Genomic DNA, 12,041 nt, shown 5'->3' on the forward strand with positions numbered 1-12,041 from the left:
CCATGAGATTAATATGACAAGTTTGTGGAGAGTTATAGAGTTATGGAGAAATTAAAAACACATTTTTAGAGTAACTGTGATATTTGAAAGACTAAAGTGGACAAGTTTAGTCCTGGTTTAGACCTGGTTTAGTCCTGGTTTAGACCTGGTTTAGACCTGGTCGATTCCTGGTTTAGTCCTGGTCGAATCCTGGTTTAGTCCTGGTTTAGACCTGGTTTAGTCCAGGTTTAGACCTGGTTTAGTCCTGGTTTAGACCTAGTTTAGACCTGGTTTAGTCCTGGTTTAGACCTGGTTTAGTCCTGGTTTAGACCTGGTTTAGACCTGGTTTAGTCCTGGTTTAGTCTTGGTTTAGACCTGGTTAAATCCTGCTTTAGTTCAGGACTAAACCCAAATCCTGGTTTAGTCCTGGTTTAGTCTTGGTTTAGACCTGGTTAAATCCTGGTTTAGATCTGTCTTAGTCCTGGTTTAGACCCGACCTCAGATGTATAGCTTCGTCTGGAATCCTGCGTTGAGAAGATGACCATATTTAAAGTGAAACTCAATAGAACACGCCCTAAATCTTGTCCATAATTCCCCCTCTGCATGAATCCCTTTAGAGTTATAAACATCTAGAGCGATCCATAGCCTTCACACAGAGGCGCCTGCAGGAGATGAATGGGTCTGCGGCGGCCATGTTGGACAGGGTTATCTGTGAACTGCTGATAGACCAGAGCCTCCGGACTGCTCTGCTCATCATTCACCCGGCTCCTCTTGTGTCGTGCAGAAATATGTTTGATCACGGCCATAAATGAAGACATGGGGGTTCACGGCTAAAGCCTTTTGTATTTTAGAAACCCACAAGCACTTTAAAGTGCATGTGACAGGTTTCATTTTGAAAAGAAAACTACTTCTAAGCTAACTTCTAAAATGGAATACCTTTCGTCATCAGAACATCGAAAATTCCACGCAAAATGCAACAATTTGAAAAGGAAGACATTTTAAACATCAGCCTGACAAAATAAAGGTGTTGTCATTCATTTTTATTAGTTTAATCATAACTTTTGTGTAATTTAGACAGGGTTTGGCCCTTGTTAACATTACGGTTCCTATGTAAACGTATGGAATCACCTTTATGTCACATCTGCTGCAAATTCTTAAATATATCGATGTTAAATGTGTTTTGGAGGTCTAACCTGTCATATGCACTTAAAATTCTTTTGGTCATTGAGTAAGTAATAATTAGTATAGTAATTAACAATGCAAAACTAAATATTACATCTTTTGAATGGGAAAACTCCTCAAAATGTGGTGTTTAACAGGAAGCTGAGGCCCATGAACGTACATAAACCACATTCATTTCGAGAGCTCTCCACAGACACTGAGGGGGCACAGCGGAGGCTCCATTACAAGAGTGTACAACAGAAACACACTGTTGACTTAAACTAGTCGTAGCTCTCACAAAACCTTTGGCACAACACAAAAGGCTGCACAACATATTGCAATCAAATCAAAATCTCAATTTCCTTAATAGTTTTCTATGCTAGAACCAGTACAAAAACCTCCATAAACGAAATGACTTCCGCTTGTGGCTATACCGTCTTGCCAAACCTGATCTCGTCAAGAAAAAAAAAAAAAAAGACTCGCTAGTGCAGCTGTTTCTACAATAACCACTGACTTTGGAGTGACTGAATAATGCATAACACTGTAAAACATCTGGAAAAGCAGCATATAGGACTAATTACTAATTCCTATTTTTTTATTGTGGTATAGACATCAAAGCTTTAGAATCATAGCAGCACTTCTCTTTTGTTGAACTTGTTATTTCTACGAGCAGCAGCAGATCCAGACCAAACTGACATTTCAAAAGAGTGCAAAGAAAAGGTCCTATATTACAATCGACTCTTGTGAGCTTTAAGCCATGATGTAATGTTCTTACCTCCTCAAAAACACACCCGGAGTTGTGTTTTGTTTCATTTACACATGTTTGAGTACCTCTGATATTAGCCTGTCTACATTCCCAAACCTCAAAATGCTCTTTTCCACCTAGTGATGTCTGAAGCTGTAGTTTTCAAGTTGACAGCTACCTTTTATCTTTTGTTCAGTAAAGATAGGCAGTTTCAGGGCTGAAATCATCCAAATGATTCTACTGAAGATGTGTGGACTTTAAAAACACAGTGGAGTACCGTATTTTCTGCGTTATAAGTCACGGCGGAGTATAAGTCGTGCCAGAGTATAAGTCGCGGCGGAGTATAAGTCATGCCAGAGTATAAGTCATGCCAGAGTATAAGTCGTGCCAGAGTATAAGTCATGCCAGAGTATAAGTCGCGCCGGAGTATAAGTCGCACCGGAGTATAAATCACGCCGTAGTATAAGTCACGCAAGAGTATAAGTCGCGCAAGAGTATAAGTCGCACAAGAGTATAAGTCATGCCGGAGTATAAATCACACCGGAGTATAAGTCGTGCCAGAGTATAAGTCGCGCCGGAGTATAAGTCGCACCGGAGTATAAATCACGCCGTAGTATAAGTCGCGCAAGAGTATAAATCATGCAGGAGTATAAATTGCGCCAGAGTATAAGTCGTGCCGGAGTATAAGTCATGCAGGAGTATAAGTCACGTAAGAGTATAAGCCGCGCTATAGTATAAGTCACGCCGGAGTATAAGACGCGCCGTAGTATAAGTCGCACCGGAGTATAAATGACGCCGGACTATAAATCATGCTGGAGTGTAAGTCATGCCAGATTGTAAGTCACACCAGCCGAAAAATGCATAATAATAAAGAAAAAAACATACATTTCACATATAAACCACATCTGAATATAAGTCGCACTCCCGGCCAAACTATGAAAAAAAGTGCAACTTATAGTCCGGAAAATACAGTACTTCCTGTATTACTACGTGACATCACAAGGTGGAACAGAGTGTTTTCTGTTTGAGAGAAGAACTCAGCCTAAGTATGCAGGGTCTGTGTGTTAAATATGTGTGAAAGAAACAAAACACAACTCCAGGTCTGTTTGTGATGAGAACACAACATTATAACATAGATCACAAAAAAACGTAATATGGGCCCTTTAAATGTCATAATCAAACCTCCCTAAAATGAGGATGCAAGCATTTTAAAATAAGGCTTCAATGCACCCTTTTTCACCCCTGTAGGCCCGGACCTGACTACAAGACACTTTCTGACAGACACTATTTATCTTGTATCTAAATCCTTCTGGACTTCTGCAGATAAGACACTTCAGCTCTGAGCTCCCCTTCTTATCATCAAGAAACCCCGAGTCAATCAAACTGCACCAAAGACAGGGACAAGGCGAGACAAGGCGAGACAAGATGGAGGACGATTGGACGTGTCACAGTCAAGCTAACTCTCAGAGCACTAATGCTAACCGGCTCTGCCACATGAGCTCTGTTTGTGTCACTAACAGTTCACACGTCTCTTCTCAGTCACACTTCTATTGCATTTCTTGTTTTCTGCTAAATTGACTTTTGAGCTGGAGTTGTGTTTTGTTTCTTTTACACGTTTTAAGCTTCACTTTGTAACTTTACTGGTAGCGCCCACTGTCTGTAGAGTCAACCATCTGCTTGTCGTCATGGAAATTTACCAGGAATGTTCCATGGTGTAGTATTAAACATGCCCATCTTGCATTTTTGTGTGTTTTATTGATAATGAATGCGTTGAAAAACTTGCATTCTTACTGTGAGTGGGCTCGCCTCTCCACAAATCTGACCTGTAACCTGGCCTGGTAGCGTCACGTGCTTGTCTCCATGGAAACAGGGAAGTTTAATACCATACTGTGAAACATTGCAGACAAAGAAAGCTACAGCATCGAGACAAGTAGGTGACAGCCACTTCACCAGAAAAGTTAGTGCACCTTTAGGTAATACTGCATATTTAGTCTGACTACTTCTCAAGTGCTCAAAACACTAATGTCATGACGTGAAACTGCCTTCTTCAAGAAAAGCTCCTCTGTGTTTAGGCTGTACACCTTCACTAAACAACAGTCTAAACCACAAATGATTGACGGGCTGAGAATATGGCAGCCATTCTTTTGAGCTTAATTTCTAATCAATATTCAATGTCGTTTGTGTTCATTTGCATGAGAATACAGAGAATGCATTTGCATGAGAAGATGGCAAAAGTGGTGGTATTATACACAATGGACTTTTGGAGCTTTCTACCATATTAGAATGTTTTTTCCCTCATCAAAAACACGAATGAAGAGTTTTTAGATGCGTATTGATGCGTTTAGATGCATGTTTGAGTAATCTCTCCCGGGCTCTATTCAAACCCTCGTTTTGGTTTGCAATACGAACCTGCACAATCTCCACCCACAAGCCTACGTCACCCATGCTCCCACACAGCAATTTTTCATAGATATCCAAAAGCATAATACAGAGCAATACACTACAACTTCACAAAGCTGATGCAATGTGCAGTAGAGGTATGCATGATGATTGTGTTGTGATAGACATAGCATTTTCAAAACAAAAAAAGGTAACACGATGATCTAAATATGACGTGTTAGCTGTTAATCCTCCACTAGACACACTCTCATTCCACATTACCATCACTAAAATACTTCTAATGTGAAGCCTTAAGCTATTGTTTTTGGCCTCATTTTCACTGTGTGGGTTATGCAATGCCAATAATTAACTTTTTTACAAACTTTATCCAGAAAACATCAGACTGACTGCAGTGTCAAAATACTGTACTTTGTTACCATGTTATTGCGATCAGAATGACATCTACATGATCGTATTTCTCATGAAACAGCCGCGGCCTCTCTCTCTTAATCCATTTATCCTGCAATCTACAGCCTCCTTACAGTGTGGTCCTACGTTGCTATGACAACATTGGCTGAGTCACTCCCTCCCACATTCTGTCCAATTCATTTGAACTAAAGGACTTTTAAATTTATTGCGTCTTTTAAAAGCGCATATGACAGGTTACAGTACTTTTTTGCTGAGACATAGTTAACATAATAATATTTATGATTTATGATTTTTATTCTGGTGAACTTTTTATTCTGATGAATTTTACTTCCTGGTTGGACACGGGCAGCACATGTGACACACAAAGAGGAAATTCCATAACGGTTACCTAGCAACCATAATGTTAAACAGGACCAAATGTTTCTATATTACACAAAAGTTATGATTAAGCTAATAAATGTAAATGGCAACACCTTTATTTTGCTAAATGAAGTTTTAAATAGTCAGAAAAATACCTTATTCTTGTGCTTATATTGACTTTGCATTTTGGATTAACTTTTCCGTGTTGATGACATACAGTAGGTAGAACTCACTGCTACTTCCTGTATTTTTGTCCTCAACTTTTTTCCCCCCACAAACTGCCACTTAACTGACATAAAACTATGATAAACACCACAGGTACTATCCACCAAACCAAGGCATAATTAGAAAAACATGAAAATCTGTTGTATGTACTATGCATAACTATGTATAACTCCACCTTCCCTTTAAACACATGTTTGCCACACCTGCCCTTTAAACACACATCTGATCTCCGTCCATTGACTGTGGCTTGACTCTCTGCGGACACACGGCGCTCCTCTGAGCCCATCGATGTCCATTCCCCTGTCAGATCAGGTTAGCATTAGCCTGCATCATCTGCGTCGCCGCTAACTGTTATTGAGAGACTGTAGTAGATGGAGCGGTCTGCGTTTACAGCTATTGTCTATTTTATGAGCACATTTGTCAGAGGGCCGTTTGTCCATACACGCTCACCCCTCACACATGGATTTTCAATATGTCCACTTTGATACGCTCCGATCTTACTCTCTGGAGATCAGAGGAAATCGGATATCATGGGTCAAGTATGTTCCATATGTTTTGCATTAGCAGCAGTAAGAAATATCAATGCTGTTTGGACTTTAGTGCAACGTAAAAATAAGCAAAGCAAAGAAGTTACATCACACTCAATTTTGTGACTTAAGTAAAAGGACATTGCATGAAAAATCAATTTAAGTATTAAAGTATTTAAGTACCGGTTTAAACATGTTCATACAAGTGTTGTTAATCTGTTAAATGTTGTGATACTGATTTATAAAAATGATACATATTTTGGTTTACAGTAGCAATACAAAAATGTTTCTTAATTTTCCTTATGAATTTTGTGTATTTATTTTTGTTTGCTCAAAGCTGAAGCTTGAACTCAAAACTTTTCCTTAGATTGTTTCCACAAACATGGTAAAAATAACTGCTCAAATCACATAAAAAAGTACTTTTTACTTTTCAGTCCTGTTCAAAAATGTAGTGGAGTAGAAAGTACAGATACTGCTCTCAAATGTAATGTAAAAGTAGAGAAAAAGTGAAGCAGTGATCAGTTCAAATGAAACATAAAACAATAGCCACTGTTTTTAGATGCTCTGAGGGAAAAAGGGCTGAAGATGAAGAGAACAAAAACACAGGAGGTTGTTCAAGAACAGATTACATCTGCCTCTGTTATCAACATGGAAAATCCATCCAAAATACAGCAAACACTTTACACAGGAACACAGTTGGTATGACACAGCTGCTTTAAAGAGAAATACAAAATAATAATACCGTATTTTCCAGACTATACATTGCTCCGGAGTATAAGTTGCACCAGCGAAATGAAATGCATAATAATGATAAAAAAAAACATACATAAGTCGCTCAGGACTACAAGTCGCAATTTTTTGACAAATTTACTTTACAAAATCCGAAACAAAGAACAGACGTTTTATCGGAAAAAGCCAACTTATAATAATAACAAAATAGAGAACAATAGGCTGAATATCAGTACAACATGCTAACGTAACACAAAGACAACAAACTCAATATGTGTCTGGTATGTTAACATAAAATATTAATCAGATAACTACACTCTAACGTAACATATGTGGCTGATTCACAAACATGAGAGATGCAAGAGCTCTTTTCACTGATGTTTACTGTGGTCTTACTTCTTCATCACAGTTCACACTGTAGAACTTTCAAACACATCAAACATAACATAATCTCTGGCTCATATCACATATACACACAAAAGTAGTAGTGCTCTGTCAGGTAAGACTTCACATTAGCGTAAATATGAAATGTATAAAAGAAAACGAGTCAAGTAAATCTTCTTACAAGTATTACAAACACACCAGCTCCATCTAGTGGTCAAACAAGTGAACTGTAACATGTATAATCAGCTGTTACATATGACATACGTAAACACGTACATGAAGTATAAACAGTGAACTGAATATGTGTCTGGTATGTTAACGTAAGAAATTAACAGTTAATCAGGTAACTAAAACATAAAAAAAAAAAAAAACAAGCTAACAAGTTTACTCTGGATCTCACTCCAAATCAATAAATCCATTGAATTGTTCATCCTGGGTGTCCCTTCTGAACAACTCTGCCTGTTCTCAGTGTGAGATTAATGAAGATGTGAAATTATATCTTTTAATATTTTCACATATAAATCACATCTGAGTATAAGTCGAACCCCCGGACAAAGTATGAAAAAAAGTGCGACTTATAGTCTGGAAAATACAGTAATAAAGATCATAACTAATGTGTATCTAATTCAGACAATGTTTGGCCCTTGTTAACATTATGTTTGCTAACATACCTCTGTGTACGTCACATCTGCTGCTCATCTCCAACCATAAAGTAACATTATAAACTTCAGCAACAACAACAACAAAAATAAACTAGGGAAGATTGACATGTTTTAACTATAATGAGTATATTTTAGTGAAATGAGTGTCTAACATATGCACTTTAAAAAGTAGCTTTCTGCAGTTTCCATTTCAGTTGTTTTGAAGCTGCTCTCTCACACAGAGATGCTCCAGTTTTCATCATTTTTGACACTGCATCTCTCCTCCTCCTCTGTCAATCACGCACTCATCTTCTATTGTTTTTGTCTTTCTTTGCTCTCTCTCTTCTCTCCCTCTTTCTCTCCAGTTACAGTTCAGTTTATTGACACAGTTTGTCTCCAAGGACCAATTTAAGGCACATACACAGCAGACGATTCATGAGAATACAGAACATGGTCAAAGTGGGGGTATTATGGACAATGGCCTTTTTGGAGCTTTCTACCATGTTATAATGTGTTTTTCCTCATCAAAAACATGCCTGAAGAGGTTTAATATGTCATCCCTGCAGCTTAAAACTGAAACTGAACACAATAGTTATGATTAAACAAATAAAAATAAATGACAACACCTTTACTTTGTTAAATGAAGACTTAAATTGCCTCAAAAACTTGCACTGATGATATAAGTAGAGGTAATCCAGTTTAAAATTTAGCACTAATTCTTGTATTTTTGTACTTTTCCTTTCAATTTTCATTCCACAACATTCATTTTTCATTGTGAACTCTTTCTGAGAATCCGTTTTGTAGAGACACGATTTTCTCTGCTCATCTCTGGATTCAAAATGACACAAAAACCATTAAAGTGTATTTCAAGCTTAAGAGCTCTGAGCCAGCGGTTTATCCTGCTTCAACCTGTCAGTCTGAAACCCCCAGTGTACTGTCATAACCACACCAATATAATCTGGAATATATCAGTGTCTGGAAATAGGTGGATATAAATGAGTCCCCACTAACAAGAGGGTGAGCAGTTCAAATATCACTCAGCAGAAACACCAGTGCTGATTCAGTCCTGGTTCAGTCCTGGTTTCCTCCTGGTTTAGTCCTGGTTCAGTCCTGGTTCAGTCCTGGTTTCCTCCTGGTTTAGTCCTGGTTCAGTCCCGGTTTAGTCCTAGTTCAGTCCTGGTTCAGTCCCGGTGCAGTCCTGGTTTAGTTCTGGTTTAGTCCTGGTTCAGTCCTGGTTTAGTCCTGGTTCAGTTCTGGTTCAGTCTTGGTTCAGTCCTGGTTTAGTCCCGGTTCAAACCTGGTTTAGTCCCGGTTCAGCCCTGGTTTAGTCCTGGTTCAGTCCTGGTTCAGTCCTGGTTCAATCCTGGTTTAGTCCCTGGTTCAGTCCTGGTTTAGTCCTGGTTCAGTCCTGGTTCAGTCCTGGTTCAGTCCTAGTTCCTCTTGGTTCAGCCCTGGTTCAGTCCTGGTTCAGTCCTGGTTCAGTCCTGGTTCAGTCCTGGTTTCCTCTTGGTTCAGTCCTGGTTCAGTCTCGGTTTCCTCTTGGTTCAGGCCTGGTTCAGTCCTGGTTCAGTCCTGGTTCAGTCCTGGTTCAGTCCTGGCCCGGGCCCTTCAGTACATAAGCAGTATTCAAACACAGATGCTGAGGTGTCCCGCAGATTTCAAACGTCCTGTATAAATCATAATAAGGACATTTAAAGGTCCCGAAACGTTGGACAAAAGTGCTTTTATGGCACACTTGCGCTTTCATAATGTCCCCGCTCACTCTACTTTGGACCACACAAAAGAGCGGGCTAACTGCTCTGCCGGATGTGCGTCTATGCCATTCTCCATGTGAACCAAAAGTGCAGCGTCCTTTTCCATTCACTAATGCGCTTTATGCACTCAGAGGTCATCGAAGAATAGACCGAGTATTAATATTGATAAGACAGATTAGCAGCTATTTTTACTGCGTTTATATGGTACAGAGGAAGGACAGGGGACATATGGTACAGAGGAGGAACAGTGAATATATGGTACAGAGGATGCAGAGGGTAACCATCACTTGTTCCCCATTGACACAAACACTATTTTTAGCTGCAAACTTCAAACGCCAAATTTAAGATGCTCAAAAACTTGTTAAAACTCTTGATAATGTAGATTTAAGCTTTTTTAATTGGCTCCTCACATTTCTGCTTGAGCTGCCACGGTTGCTAATGACGACGGGACGGCCACACCGAGCCCAGCCGCTTCACTGGCGTTTTAATTGGACCGAGGGAAGGGACAGAGACCAGTCCAGGTCCCAAAACTGGAGCTCATTAAGAGACGGAGCAAACGAGGCACGAGAGGGTAAGTACAGGAAGAGAGAGAGGGTGAAAGAGGGGACAAACATGAAGAGAGAGAGACAGAAAGGTGGGAGAGAGAGGTCATGATTATCAGATTAAAGGTGCTGTACCTGATGTTATTCTCTCGTCTTATTCTCTCCTCTCTTCTCTCCTCACCAGCCTCTCCATCTCCGTCCCTCCCTTCTTCCTCCTCTTCTCCTTTTTTCATCTCTCCCCTGCCTCCCTTCTTTCTCCTCTTCTCTCTCATCTTCCTGTCCACACTCTCCTCTTTCCCCATCTCTCTCCTCCTCCTCTACTCTCTCCTCCCCTCTCTCTCATTTTCTTCTCCCCCTCCCCCTCTTTCCCCTTCCTTATTTTCTCTCTCTTCTTCTTCTCCATTCCAGCTGCTCTTCCTCCCCTCTCCTCTCCCTTTTTTCTCTCTTCCTCTGCTCTTCTCTCCCTTTCTCTCTTCTCTCCTCTCCCCCTCCCCTCTCCTCTCCCCCTCCCCTCTCCTCTCCCCCTCCCCTCTCCTCTCCCCCTCCCCTCTCCTCTCTCCTCTCCCCCTCTCATCTCTTCTCTTCTCTCCTCTCCACCTCTTCTCTTCTCTCCCTCTCCTCTCCTCTCTCCCTCTCCTCTCTCCCTCTCTTCTCTTCTCTTCTCTCCTCCTCTTCTCTTATCTCCCTCTCCTTTCTCCTCTCCTCTTCTCTTTCCCTCTCTTCTCTCCTCTCCTCTCTCCCTCTCTTCTCTCCTCTCCTCTCTCCCTCTCCTCTCTTTTTTTCTCTCCTCTCTCCCTCTCGCCTCTCTCCTCTCTCCTCTCCTCTCCTCCCTCCCTCTCTCCTCTCCTCTCCTCTCCTCTCTCTTCTCTCCTCTCTTCTCTCTTCCTCTGCTCTTCTCTCCCTCTCTTCTCTCCTCTCTTCCTCTGCTCTTATCTCCCTCCTCCTCTCTTCTCACCTCCTCTTTCCCTCTCCTCTCTTCTCTCCTCCTCTCTCCCTCTCCTCTCTCATCTCCCCCTCTCCTTCCCCTCTCCCTCTCTTCCATCCTCTCCTCTCCTCTCTCCCTCTCCTCTCCTCCCCCTCGCCTCTCTCCCTCTCCTCTCTTCTCTCCTCCTCTCTCCTCTCCCCCTCTCCTCCCCCTCTCCCTTTCTTCTCTCCTCCTCTCCTCTCCTCTCTCCCTCTCCTCCCCCTCTCTTCTCTCCTCTCTCCTCTCCCCCTCTCCTCCCCCTCTCCTCTCTTCTCTTCTCTCCTCCTCTCTCCCTCTCCTCTCCTCTCCTCTCTTCTCTCATCTCCCCCTCTCCTCCCCCTGTCCCTCTCTTCTCTCCCCTCTCCTCTCCTCTCTTCTCTCCTCTCCTCTCCCCTCTCCCCCTCTCCTCTCCCTCTCCTCTCCCCCTCTCCTCCCCCTCTCTCCCTCTCTCCTCTCCTCTCTTAAACTCTTCTCTTGCACTAATTGGCCCTGTAGCTGCAGTGTGAATGTCTCTTGTTTTATTCAGATGTGGTGATGGCGGTCGACAGGGACATGCTCAGAATGAGAACCAGGCTCGGACTCACGGAGGGGCTGAGAATATTGTGTTTTCTTTAAAGGCACACCTGGTTTTAACTGTCCTGTGCATCCTGAGCATTATAATGATTCACCATGATGAGTTTCTGAGCACTTTTCACTACTTTGAGAAGTCAGAGCCTGATACATGGCCCAGTACAGATGTATTTTGCTCAAATCCATGGTAAACATAACACACCATTTTGAGTCTATAGTGATCCCTCAGACCTCAGACTCACTCACATCATCACACAGGGCTGTTCGTTTACATGTCACACACATGGATCTATTAAGTCGCGCTGCAATGCTAACAATTTAGCGGAGAAAATAAGACCGGCAGCATGAAATATCTCTTAAACATTGAGGCAGAAATGAGTCCTGCTGTTCCACGCTTCTCTCTGAGTTTATTGATTAAACAGCCGTGTGGAGGAGTGAGGACAACAGCAGACAACGCTTCAAAACTTGTGTCTCTGCCCACAGTGCTGATTGGAGGTAAGCGAGCGTTCACTGTGAAGTTTGGAGTTCATTCACTTTTTTCCTCTTAATCTCCATCGTCTCCATGCACAACACAACGCTGCAAACATAAGTCCGAGTAGAGCCGAGTTGGGCGCGGGTTTGTTTGTCCTCACACTGGACAAACACAGCGTGC

At 41.7% G+C, this 12,041-nt stretch overlaps 1 pseudogene; it reads right to left on the reverse strand.

The window, feature by feature from the left end:
• Positions 1 to 9,596: 9,596 nt before the first annotated feature.
• Positions 9,597 to 11,149, reverse strand: LOC117370208 (uncharacterized; annotated as a pseudogene).
• Between the last annotated feature and the right edge of the window lie 892 nt (positions 11,150 to 12,041).

The sequence above is a fragment of the Periophthalmus magnuspinnatus genome, chromosome 1 (genome assembly GCF_009829125.3).
Source record: "Periophthalmus magnuspinnatus isolate fPerMag1 chromosome 1, fPerMag1.2.pri, whole genome shotgun sequence".
NCBI classification, from domain to species: Eukaryota; Metazoa; Chordata; class Actinopteri; order Gobiiformes; family Gobiidae; genus Periophthalmus; species Periophthalmus magnuspinnatus.